Raw genomic sequence first — 13,662 nt, 5'->3', positions numbered from 1 at the left:
ATGTTTAATATTTAAAAAACTAATAATAACCCCAACAGCGTAGTTGGGTTGGCAAGGAATCATAGCCTAAGGAAGCGTGAGATCCTGAGTTTGACTCCAATTGGGTTCTGTTTAACATGTAACCATAATGACCTTGAACATAGGTAATTAGGTTGAGTACAAAAGTAGCTTCTTCATCTTTGAAACGATAAGTGGTTAAATTAGGTTGAGTGCTATTACCTCTTTTGTGATTCATATTGTTTGTCTTCAGAAGACGAGGCAAATTACAAGTGATATGAAAATTATTACTAAAAATCAATTGAAAGAAAAGTAGCCAGACCAGCCTGGTCCTATTTTCCCATCTCCATCTATGCCTCCTGAGGTAGATACCTGCCACAACATGATAATCTATGCCTCATCTGGTAATATCTCCTCTGCATCTGGTTCTGGTGATGATGGCTTTCTCGTTGCTATTAGCAAAGGCATCAGATCATGTATCTTGCAATCGATTCTGATTTTTGTGTCCAATGAGTCAATTATCATCTTAGTATTGTGCCTCTATGTCCTCATTATCCTCTTTATCTATTCCACATGACAGGAATGAATCTATCTTAGAACCAAATTGAAAGAAGTTAAGGTTCAAGAAATGCATGCCTTTAAGAGGAATGATATACTTTGCAACTGGTTTCTTGTCTTGATGAGAAAAGAACCACTAGGCTGCAAATGGGTTTTTACCATCAGACAAAAGGTATATGGTACCACAGTACTGAGACGAAACCTGTGGTGAATCGAAACCTACGAGATTTCGGACGTTTTAACTCGAGGCTTTCGCGAAGGTTGTTTTGACCCCAGCCCCTTTTTTGTTGATTTTTTGTGCTTTCAAAACATTTTTCAACCCAATTTCAGTCACTCCTTTGCCTTCCATCACACGATTTGCTACTCTTTCGGGTATTTTGGAAGGTTTTTGCAAGGTTTGTTCCAAACTTCCCCCTTTCTTTTTTTGCTTTGTTAGGCTTAAATGATCTTGTATGGCTATGAGAATAATATATGTTTAGTCTAAGACTATGATTTACGATTGTGAGTTTTTCAATTTTACAAAGTTTGTATTTCTCAGAACCTTTCATGTGTTAAAAACGAAAAAAGCATAATGAGAAGATTTTTCAAAATAATTTGTTCTTTAATCAGAATCCACTAGTCCACTAGGGGTATTTATAGAGTTACACCTGAGGAAATAAAAGCAGAATTAAACTAGAACAAAAGGGGTTCAACCACAGAAAGAAAAGGAAAAAGGACAGGGAATCATCCCTCTCAAAGACTTAACACTAGCACTAGCTAGTACAATCCTAGGAGGGATTTTTCCCTCCTAAACTACCCTTCACAACAATACAATACAATACAAGGCCAAATTGGTGGCCAAGATGCCTTTAGTATTGTTGCGAAAATGAACTACGTTTTAGCAAGACTAACTTGTGCTACTCCTACAAACCTGGTGACATCCTCCCACGGTCAATAATTTATACCTGGTATCATTATACTTGAGACATTATTCAAAACTAGCAAAAAAAAATCCAAGTCTAATATAAATTACTTATAAAACAAATTCTAAAAAGGAAAAAAAGTCAACCCCCAGGTAAAGAACAAAAGCTGGACTTTCAATGGTAAGTTCATTTTTCAATTTTCTAATGTTGTTGAATTTAAAATATTCATAAGTCTTAATACAGTAAAACATTGCTAAAACCCAAATGTGTGAAAATATTCACAAGTTTTTTTATGTATAAAAGAATACAATCATTTAGAGTGATTCTACATGGTATTGCGCACACTAAATTGAGTTCTATTGGAAAATAACTCCTTCAATATTATAAATGAAATTCAACCAATCTTAGATTTGTTGGAAAACCTTCCAAACAAGCTTTTACAGAAATCAAGATTAGTTAAATCTAACTTATATTTATGGAGTTATATTCCATTCAAATATTAACCACACCATGCCCCAAAAAAATATACAATATTAAATTGAGTCAAACAAGAATTATTTTGAGTATTTTCTATGAGATTATTTCATGGATATGGTCAAACATAAAAAACAAGTAGCAAAACAAGAAGAAATACCTAAAAATATAGACACACATACAAGCCCCAAAATTCTATATTTTAACCAACCAAGACTTTCTCAGTCTCTGGCTGGTCAGAAACAGTGTTGAAACTGAGATTTATAACTTCAATCATGCTCTACTAGGCGTAGTTCAATGATAGCAGCAATATTATTACTAAATCTAGTACTAGTTATCTCATTACCCCAATCATGTTTGCCATGATTCCCCTAAAACGTATGAATAGTATGGTTTTGCTTTCCACAATACGTGCAATGGCAAGGGGACTTATCAAACTGCTGTCCTAAGCTTTATCTAGCAACTCCACACTTACCATCTACATTGATAGGTCCCAATAGATCTAATGCCACTCATGATGACTATGCTATGCTTCTCAATCTCTTCAACAACCTGAAGCCCCTAAGGCTTCCACTACACTACTACTTAGTCCACACAAATAACTCTGCTTTCACTTCATCTATTACCACTCTGTGGATCATTGATTTTGGCTGTTTCTGTCATATGATGATTAACCTTAGCCTGTTTTATTTATGTGAAACCTCACTAACTCTTCCTTAGTATTCTCGCAGACGAGTTGACCACTAAGCCTATTTTGGTAGCTAAGAGAAGAAAAGAAAGGGGAAAAATATTAAGACAAAAGATGATGATTCAGTGATTGTCTAATGTATCTACCTCTACTCCATGATTCTCTCTCTAATTCCATGAAATTCTTCCCTTTTATTCTGCTTCTTAGGATCTGCAGAGCAGGATGAAGATTGGTGGAGGGCTTGGACAGTCAAAGCATATAATACTTAATTGGCACTGAAGCATCTAGTTGCATATTTTACTAGCACTCCTCTTTGGTAGCATTTCATCTTGTGGACATTGTCCTCTATCCAAACTTCAGCTCATGATTTCAAGTTCTGGGTCTATGATTACCTTGCAACATGAAGCATGTGAATTGGAAAAGCATCATATATCTTCATTCTCTAGTCATAGTATAGCCTGTAATTTCTCTTTAATTTTATTAGTTCATTTTAATTTTTGGGGTCCTTTTTGTGTTAGATATAGATTAGGCAATTCTTACTCTGTCAATTTGGTAGATGATCATTCCATGATGACTTGTGATGTAGATCCAGCAACAAAGATGACTTCTATTCTCAGAAAAAGACCTAGGTTCTTATATGAAAGGGATGGGCCTTCATTGACTGAGTTTACCTTGTAATCAGCCAACTTCATGGACACAAAACAAGGGTACATCGATAGGATACCAAACATTTCCCACAATCAGTTTAATTTTTTAGGTCTTACTTAAAAGCCTTTTATGTTAGCTGGTTGGACAACCCTGTTGGTATAGGTTAAACTAATCTTGGGTCCAATTTAAGCTGTAGTAGGATTGTCAAATCATTTAAAATTAGTAATATTTAGGACTTCTGGTTGCACTCCATGCAAGAGAAGTTACATAATAATCTTATAAGTTCTTTTGGAGTCCAAAATTATTTTGGTCAACTAGTGATATAGTATCAAATCAATGAGGGGGCCAAGGGGCAACTACAAAGATTGTTTCAGAGAACCAACTAAAATGGGTCCAAGAAAGGTTTTTTTTTCTAAATTTTGTTTATGGGGTCTCTATAGTGAACATAGGAAGTAATCTAAATGGGTTCCTAGGATGTATGTGCATTGAGTATCCAACGGCATGTTTGTATCGTAATCTGTAATTTGTGAACAATTTGGGGTCAATCCAAAAACTGGTACGGGGAAATGGGTGCACCTTAGAAATATAGGAAGAATACTTTGGGGAAGAGGAACAAGGGTCCACAGTGGTCAGAGTGGGCTAGAACTTTGAGGGAATGTAGATAATGATATAATCATCCTCTAGGTTTGGTAGGTTTAGATGGCTAAACTGGATGGTAGGAGGTTTCCAGGTTTTAAGGAGTACGGAAATTTGTGAAAATGTTTATAGCTTAAAATTAGATGCTCATAACTTGGGTTGGGAGGATGATGTGCCTAAAGTTTGGAATAGATCTAATGGTTAGATTGGTGTAGATTTGACCTCAAGGTTGTCAAGGCGATTGGGGCTTTGTCTAGGCGATTAGGTGACAAAGTGGCGCCTAGGCGACAATAAGGTGACCAAAGCAGTTGGGTCAAAAATTTTCAATACAATTAGTTTTAAACTACTTTTTATAATAAGCTAAACAAGAATTCAATAGTCACATTTATCCAAAAAAAAAGTATTCAAGAATCATTATTATGAAAAATTATCCAAAAAATGAACACAAACATAAGTTCATCTCATCAAGCATCATAACAATGAATATATACTAATAGGGCCAACATGATAAATTAATAGATCTCATTATTCCAATTTCAAAGTCATTGTCCATTTAATAATTCATTGATTCTCGATGTTGAGCATGACTCATGCTTCACATACTGTTGTCAACAGGCACGAGGTCCTGCTCCTTGATGAATGGGCGAGGGTTTAGAGAGGCTGCCCCGACGAGGGTATGGTCCAGTGCCCCTGGAGCTTGTAGAGGTCCTATGTCACTTTGGGCCTTGGAGTTCCTTTGCAATTTAGGCCTCGATTCCGAAATGACTAAGCTATTAAATTTATATACAGCTTTGTAGTATAAATTTTGATTTAAAAAAAGAGTTCTGAAAAAAAAATATTATGTACAAAATGTCAAATAAGCAGCTACTTCAGCGTCTAAGCAACAATAAGGCACACAAGGCGACAAAGTAATAGAGCTGAGGCGAAAAGGTGGGAAAAAAGCGAGTAAATTAAGCGGTTCAAACAAGGCGGTTGAAAAACCGCCGAGGCGGACGCTTTAACAACACTGTCTGACCTTGAATCTACATTGTCATGACTTATCAATTCACATGCTTCATGTTGTACTTGAGATACATCTACATTGTCACTTAACTCATCTAAACGCAGCATATAGGATCTTTTGGTATTTAAAGTCCTCTCGAACAGAACGTGTTGTTTTTTCTCCTCAAAATCACTTACGAATTGAGGCTTCTACCCATGTAAAGGTCCAGAGGGTTGGCATCCACCTCAAGTTATTGCACCTTTTTAGAGGCAACTTGGTTACTTGTTGGAGCAAGAAGCAAGGTGTAGTTGCTCAGCATGGTACATGTGAAGAATTCCTTTGGCTTCAGGTACTCCTTCTAGGTTTAGGTGTTCATGTTGAACTACCTATGGGAATCCATTGTAAAAGTAATTCAGCAATCAACATATGAAATAATCCAGTCCAACATGATCGCACAAAGCATGATGGGATGATGATCACTTCATCAAGAAAAAACTGGAACAATTAGGTGATATACTCACAAAGTGAATTCATACTAAAAGTTTTCTGTCGCAAGTAAGTTGGACATTTTTTATATTTTTCATTAACTTGTCTGGAACTACGGTGATATGGGTACAGGCATAATTTTATCCTTGTAGTATTCTTGAAACCTAGCAAAAGAGAGCTCGAACTCAAGGATAATTTGGCGACTTTAAAAAAGCGAGTAGGCTTGAGCATGGTGGGAGATCTCGCGAGATCTCGTGAGATATCTCGTTTTTTTAGCTTGGCGAGACGAGATGGAGGGCGAAAGCAGCGAGTTGGGATATCTCGCTCGAGATCTCGCCATATCTCACTGGAACTCTCAATTTTTACCTTTTTTGTGGATTTTGGCTGAATTTTCACTTGCAACTACTCTTAGCACATCTACAACAAGGAAGATCAATCATTCTCTACTTGTCTTATGAATTTATGATTTAATGACTTATATAGAACTTCTAATGGTTGTATAATTATTTTATTCTTGAAAATTGAGATTGTGATACTCATATGGATGGAATTTTATAACATTTAAGTTAGTTGATGCATTTGATATACTTGCTTTTCATTTATATGCCTTAAAGGTTCTATATTACATGTTGTATAACATTGCATTCCCTAATCCTACTAGATTTCGGTTTCACACTATGGGTAGAATTAGAAATTATACATAGGGTTGTTTCTAACAAATCCAAGGCCACCAACGTGTTCAAAAGGCCTTAAATAAGCTAAATACCAAGTTTCAACTCAATTGGGACCCTAAAACCCACCGAGATGGGCCACCGAGTTGACGCCAAAAAGTTGTATATCTCGACCGAGATCTCACCGAGATGGTCCAGATCTCTCTTTTTCATGGTGGCGAGATCTCTCTCGAGAGTGAGATCTTCTACCATGGGCTTGAGATCCCAAAGAGATCTCACTAAATGATGTAGCCTTAATTAAATGAGGACCGGCCAAGCTGCCAAGACTTTCATGTCAGAATTAACACAAGGTTCCAAAAAGAGGGTTAGGGTAAAATTCACATGTGCCTTATGGGATGGCTTATGGGATGTGGCTTCATCTAGATTGGAACTGTGGACCTCTAAATCTATGGTTGTTGTATCAGAGTGAAGTGAACAAGGGTTCCCCCTGCCAAAACCCTGGAGTGGGCCCAAAGGCCACTCCAAAGTGGCACCGCTACAACTGGCCAAACCATCATCCTAAGGGGGGTATTTTGGTCAATTCTAGCACAAAAAATTGCTGGATTTAATTTTCAGAATTTTTTCTTTTATATGTTCAAGAGTCTTGTTTAGTTTACAAGTCCTATTCTGGGGTTGAGTTCTTGAGTCCTTAGGAGTCTTCTTTAAAGGACTCTTACAAATCTTTATTTACAAGAAGAGTTCCTTTTCTCATGTTGGGATCTTAGTGTCTTAGAAGCAATCTATTTTCAAGAGGATTCCTTAGTTGTTTAGTTTAAAATAAAATCTTTATTTCTATGACTCAGTGATGTGAACACAGATTAACCCCCCCCCCCCTGTCCTAAACCCAAGGTAGGCCCAAGGCACACCCAAGCAAGCTGGTTGAACCCTATGACAGGGGTAGTTTGGGTGTTTTAGGCCTTATTTTATTGCTTGAATCTAAATTCCAGAATTCTAGCTTGATTAGAAGAGTCCTTGTCCATTTTTTGTTTCAGTTGTGATTTGAGTTATTTTCCATTAGTTAAGTTGTAGATAAGATAAAACTCTTTTATAAGAAGAGTTCCTATCTCTTAGGAGTTTGCATTTGATTGGAATTTGTCTTTACTACTGGTTGTAATTTGCTTAGGTAGTGAGTCTTTCTTTAAAGAGGACTCTAATAGATAAATCAGTCTTCTATTTCAAGAAGAATTCTTTTATTTAGGTGGTTGTTAATTAACTATAAAAGGGTCTCCTAACTTGTCGATCTAGTACTTGGGCCATAAGTTACTTGTAGAGCAAGTCAGCAGTTTTGGGATATTAGTATTTGGCTACTTTTTATTGAAATTTGGAATGATATTTACTTTCCAAAATAGTTTAGAATTGTATCTCTCTATTAGAAATAAAGGATTACAAGAGGAGGAGAGGACACACACAAGACCTCTCTCTCCATCTTCTCTTTCTCTCCCACCATCGTCTCTTGATTGAATTCTGTTCTAGACTGCTTCATGGCATCAGAACTGTAGTTTGATCTAGGGAGTCCTCTCTCTCTCTCTCTCTTCTGATCGACTTCAAAGTTCTTGTTGTTCTCTTGGATGCAGCACCACAAAGCTGCCTACTACGCTGGTTTGGTGCTATTAAGATACAAAAAATACCGATAGGTGTTTTTTATGCACCATTAAATCTTCTGTAACCTACCTCTTATCTCTACCCCATGTTTGAAACTACAAAAGTCGAATCGTTTTAGATTCAAATCACCACCAACAAACTGAATGGCGTCGGTAACCATTTACCAATGTCCCAATTGGAGCTTCCCTTCATACGTGCAAAAGGAAAAGAAAAACATCTGACATGAGACCCACCAAAATTGGAGACATCGAATGAGAAATCTGCTACAGAATTAGAAACGTGGAATAGAGACGATTCCACCATTAAAATCTGCATATAGAACAGTGTTGAGCCACAGATTGCTAACAACAGCATGTTTCATGCCACTGCCAAGAATACCTAGGATGATATGAAGGAAACCTACTCTGCTGAGAAAAATATTTTCAGTGTCTACCATCTCTATGAAAAGTGGTTCAATATTATACTAGGAGTCTAGGAGATGAATCCCTATTCCCTAGTTGACTACTATAGTGCATACAAAGGGATACTGGAAGAATTGGCTGTCTACAAGCCTTTCACTACAAATGCTGAAAAATTACGAGAACAAATGGCTGAAATACAATTGGCAAAATTCCTAGCTGGTCTTAACGCAGATTATCATCCCGTTAGCAACAAAATTCTGACAAGCGAAAAGGTACCATCTCTATCTGTAAGCTTCTTCAGATTACAACGCATGACTCCTGTAGGGAATATTGCTGCCCCACCTAAAGACAATTCAGCAATGGTGGCTAGTCGCAGGTGAGGGTTCACATCTAGAGGTAGAGGAGAGGAGCCTCAGTCTGTGGATGTGGTAGGGGAAGAAATTCAGCATACTCTGAAAGAGCATCAAGGACATGTACCCACTGTGGCAAACAAAATCATACCGAAGAAACATGTTGGGCAAAGCATAGTAGCCCAGGTTGGGCAGACAATCATAACAATTCGTATTGGTCTGAAGCTGCAAACACTGTTGAAGCACCTTCAACTTCAAATCCAAGTAGTTCGGCTACTAAAGACGAGATAACTCAGATTCTTCAACGCCTTCAACAAATTGAAACCTCTCTTCAATCTACCTCAACTGCAACATTGACACACTCAGGTAACCTTGTTTTCCTTTCTTCTAGTCCTAATTCTTGGTTGATAGACTCTGGAGCCTACTCTCATATGACAGGAAATTCCACCCTACTTTCTAACCCCAATGAAATTTCACCGATTATATTGGCCAATGTCACTACCATACCTGCCACAGGAATTGGAGATGTATCTCCTCATCCCAATTTCACCCTAATATCTGTACTTTCCATACCTAATTTTCCTGTCAACCTTTTATCTATTAGTAAGCTTTCCCGTGCTTTTAATTGCATTGTTGTTTTTAATCAAGCTTTCTTTGAGTTTCAAGACAACGGGACAGCGAGAATGATTGGTTTAGGAGATGAACGAGATGGATTATACTATCTGGAATCATCTGCCTTAAGTTTTATCACTGCTAATTCTGTGTCAGAACCGAGTGCCTTTACAATGGCATAGACGTTTATGTCACTTATCTTTATCAAGACTTAACTTGAAGTTCCCTTTTGCAAAGATGTTACATCTCTCGAATGTGAAGCTTGCGAGTTAGGAAAACACTATATAAGTTCCTTTCCTTTGCTTTCTAGTCATCCAAAGTTTTTTGATTTAGTGCATTTGGACATATAGGGCCCCCCTGTAAGATTTCAAATCGATTCAATTATGAAAATTTTGTGACTTTTGTTGATTATCATTCTCAAATGACATGGTTATATTTAATAAAATCCAGATCTTGATTTATGATGATTTTTCAACAATTTTTTACAGAAATTCAAACACAATTTGGCAAAACAATTAAAAAAAATTGATCAAATAATGCTCTAGAGTATACCAAAAATGAGACTTTTGTGTTATGTGCTTCAAAAGGGACCATCCATCAAACAAATTGCTTTAACACTCCACAACAAAGAGGAGTCGCCGAGAGGAAAAACTTACACCTCCTAGAGGTTATGCGGTCACTTTTGCTGCACATGAACATTCCCAAAAGGTTTTGGTCTAATGTCGTTTTAATAGCCTATAAACTGATTAATTCCATGCCCTCATCGGTTCTTCAAAACAAAATCCACTTTCAAGTGGTTTATCCAGATAGTCCACTGTTTAGTCGCTTACCTTGACTTTTTGGGTGCATCTATTTTGCTCATATTTTTCATCCATCAGATAAACTGAGTCCTCAGGCTATCAAATGTATGTTTTTTAGGTTACTCTAAAACCCAAAAAGGATATAAATGTTTTGATCCTAGTACCGGTCATCAATATATTTATGCAGGTGTCAACTTTTTCGAAATACTCCATATTATTATTCCCAACCTAATTCTGAAAGATTTGATCTTCCTCTTCCTGTGATACCTATACCTCATGAGCCACCGGCTGAGACACATCCAGTTCCTATACAGACTTATCAAAGAGAGAAGAAAATGGCAAATGGTCCTAAGGCAGAATGATCAATCACATGTACCTGCACCAACTGCACTTCATGTTACTAACAGTTCTGCAGACCTACCGATCGCTCTTTGGAAACATAAGAGATTTTGCACTCAGAAAAATACAACCAATGTCTCCTACCCCATAACCAACTTTGTAGCTACCTCTCATTTACCTTTGGCCTATTAAGTCTTGATAAATCCCTTAATGATCACCCTATACCCACTCCTGTAACCGTAGCCCTAAATAATCCTGGTTGGAAGGTTGTGATGGACACTAAGATGGATGCTATGCATTCTTGTAACACTTGGACATTAGTGGACCTACCTCCAGGAAAAGAAAGTGTGGGGTGTCGATGAGTGTATGTAGTTAAATACAATGCTGACAGGACAGTTGAGCACTTAAAAGCGCGTCTTTTGGCCAAAGGATATATCCAAACATATAGCCTAGACTATTTTGAGACCTTCTCAACAGTGGCAAGATTAAATTCAGTTCGCATTCTTCTTTCACTTGCTGCGAATTTGGATTGGCCCTTGTACCATTTACATGTCAAAACAACATTCCTATACGGTGATCTTACAGAAGAAGTGTATATGGAGTAATCTCTTGGGTATGTTGCTCAAGGGGGGAATGCTACCAAGATATGTAAACTCCATCGCTCCATCTATGGCTTAAAACAATCACCAAGAGCATGGTATGATGAGTTTGTTTCCTTAGTTTCAAAAATTAGCTTCCAAACATGCTACTCAGATCATTCAGTGATGGTAAAGAAGGACGAAGACAAAATTTTGGTTTTAGTTGTCTATGTAGAGGACATCATCATATCCGAAATGATAGGGAAGGCATTGATAAAGTAAAAACTTATTTACAGTAGCAATTGCAGATCACCGATTTGAGCCAACTAACCTATTTCCTGGGAATTAAGGTGGTGAGAAGTCAAAAAGGAATAAGCCTCTCCCAGAGAAAATATGTCCTTGATTTACTGGTTGAAACTAGCAAACTTGAGTGTAAAGTAGACTAACCAGTTGAAACCCCAATGGATGGAAAATTTAGCCTTGATGATGATAATGAGGAGGACTACGAAGACCCCATAGAAATCGGAAGCTTATGGGAAAGTTAATTTATTTAACAGTCACGTGGCCGGATATTCCTCATGTAGTAGGGGTGGTGAGTAGGTATATGCAGTCACACAACCAGTTATTTCTTATGCAGTGGGGGTGGTGAGTAGGTATACGCAAAAACCTTAGAAGAAACACTAGGGAGCTATATGTAAGATCTTGAGTTATTTAGTGGATGCTCTAGGAAAAGGGTTAATTTACAAACCCAATGCAAGTATTGAAGTTCAAGCATACTTAGATGCAGACTGGGTAGGTCCAACAGATGATCAAAAATCTAACATAGGTTATTGTACTTGGTGGAAATCTCATCAATTGGCGGAGCAAGAAAGAAACCATGGTGGCACTTTTTAGTGCAGAAGCTGAACACAGAGCAATAGCTCATACAATGTCAGAATTACCTTGGATTAATGGGCTTGTGCAGGAACTTGGATTTAGAATGCAAGAACCTATAAAACTATTCTGTGACAACCAAATGGCAACCTACATAGCCAGAAATCCAGTCTTTAGGAAGCGCACTAAGCATATTGAAGTGGATCTCCATTATGTCGAGATGAAGTACAAAAAGGCACCATTATTACCATCTAATCCAAACACATGATCAATTGGCAGATTGTTTACTACAACAATTTATGGACCCTCCTTCCAATCTAGATGTGTTAAACTTGACCTTGGTAATGTAGATGCTCTGACTTGGATGGGGGGGGGGCATGGTAGGAGATCTCACGAGATATCTCGCTATCTTGGGATAGCGATACAAGAGGAGAGACAAGAGGGGAGAGATGGGAGATCTCGAGCGGAGAGATCACCAAAGATGGTCCAACCACCTGGTTTAGGGGGTTTTAAAACCCCCTAGCTCGCTCAAGAGAGGCATATCTCACCTCTCTCTCTCGCTACAACCCTCAAAATTTGCCGGAAACTTGATTTTTTTGCCAAAATTCGTTGGGGATTCAACTTCTAAACATCTATAACATCATATTATCATCATTCAAGCCAATTTTCAACTAGATTTTCCCCCAAATTTGAATTTTTTTCAAATAGAATGTTCAACAATGGGTGTGTGAATGTAATATAAATATATGTTGATCTACTAGCTTTGATCTATACTTTCATGGAAACAAATTTAATTTTTTGTTATTAATTTATTTTTTGAATTTTCGTATTTAAAAAATATTTTATCTACAAAATTAAAATTAAAATTAAAAAATATAAAAAAATACTTATAAAAATTATCACTTATGTTAAACTACAATGAGAGGGCTACAACCCCATGTATTCATATTTAGATTATCAAGCTTGCTGTATTTATTTTTATTTTTTTTATTTAAATAATGAAATAAAATAATTATGAAAATAATATTTTATTAAAAATTATATATATATTTTTTAAAATGATGCTCATAATTATGTAGTTTATTTTAAAAATACCAACATGTCTGTTTAAGCATTGTATATACATTATCTTAGAACAAAGTGTGTGTTTTGTTGTTTTATAAATTGTTTTTACATGTTTTTATTTATCTAAAAATTATTCTAATGATTATTTGGGAACATTCATGTATGTATTTCAGTGTTGTAGACTTGTATCTTAAATAAAAACCAGTGGGAGTCGCGGCATTGGCAGTGGGACTCAAGACATTGCTTGGCAACATGGGGATCCATTGACTGCCGACAATAAAAAATCCCAATGCAAGTATTGCCGCAAGACCTTGAATTCTGGTGGTTCAACTAGATTAAAGGAACACTTGGCTAGTGGTTACAAAGATGTTTCCAAGTGTCCTAAGGTTCCTTATAAAGTGCAAAAAGCAATTGCAGCAACTTTAAAGAGAGGGAGACAAAAAAGGAGGAGATGACACAAAAGCAAAGGGAATTTGAGAATATAGCGCGGGCTAGGCCTTTTGTTGATGTTGATGTTGATGAGGAGTCGGACGACGATGAGGAGAGGAGGAGGGATATGGGTATTGAGTCACAGGCCGAGTGGAGATAGATGAATGTTGCAATGGAAGCTAGCAGACAATCCTTACATTTTGAGAATGTAAGGCAATATGAACAGACAAGAGAAGCAGGTGGTTCGGGGTCAGGGGCATCCATGCCACCTAGACATAGTTTTCATGGAAGTGAGAGGACCAAAAGGAGGAGGAAGACTAGACATTATGACGCCACATTTAAGCAAGACCGCTCCCTCTTCAAGCATCAAGACACCTATCAAAGAAGCATTCCATGCTGGAGGTAGAGAAGGAAGTAGGGAGGAGGAAGCTAGGTTGGCAATCAGCAAATTTATGCTCTACAACAACATTGCAGCAAATGTAGCCAAAAAACCATAATATCAAGGAATGATCAATGCAGTTGCTAGGGCAGG

General features: G+C 37.2%; 1 protein-coding gene across 4 annotated transcripts in view; it reads right to left on the bottom strand.

Annotated features, from left to right (window-relative positions):
* The window catches only part of LOC149015797 (CLEC16A-like protein), a 98,370-nt gene that overhangs the window by 26,958 nt on the left and 57,750 nt on the right, over positions 1 to 13,662 (bottom strand). The window lies entirely within an intron of this gene.

The sequence above is a fragment of the Hakea prostrata genome, chromosome 5 (genome assembly GCF_041222555.1).
Source record: "Hakea prostrata isolate BN-2017 chromosome 5, UWA_Hpros_2, whole genome shotgun sequence".
NCBI classification, from domain to species: Eukaryota; Viridiplantae; Streptophyta; class Magnoliopsida; order Proteales; family Proteaceae; genus Hakea; species Hakea prostrata.
Note: the sequence above shows the minus strand (reverse complement) of the source record. Positions and strands in the feature narration are given on the sequence as shown.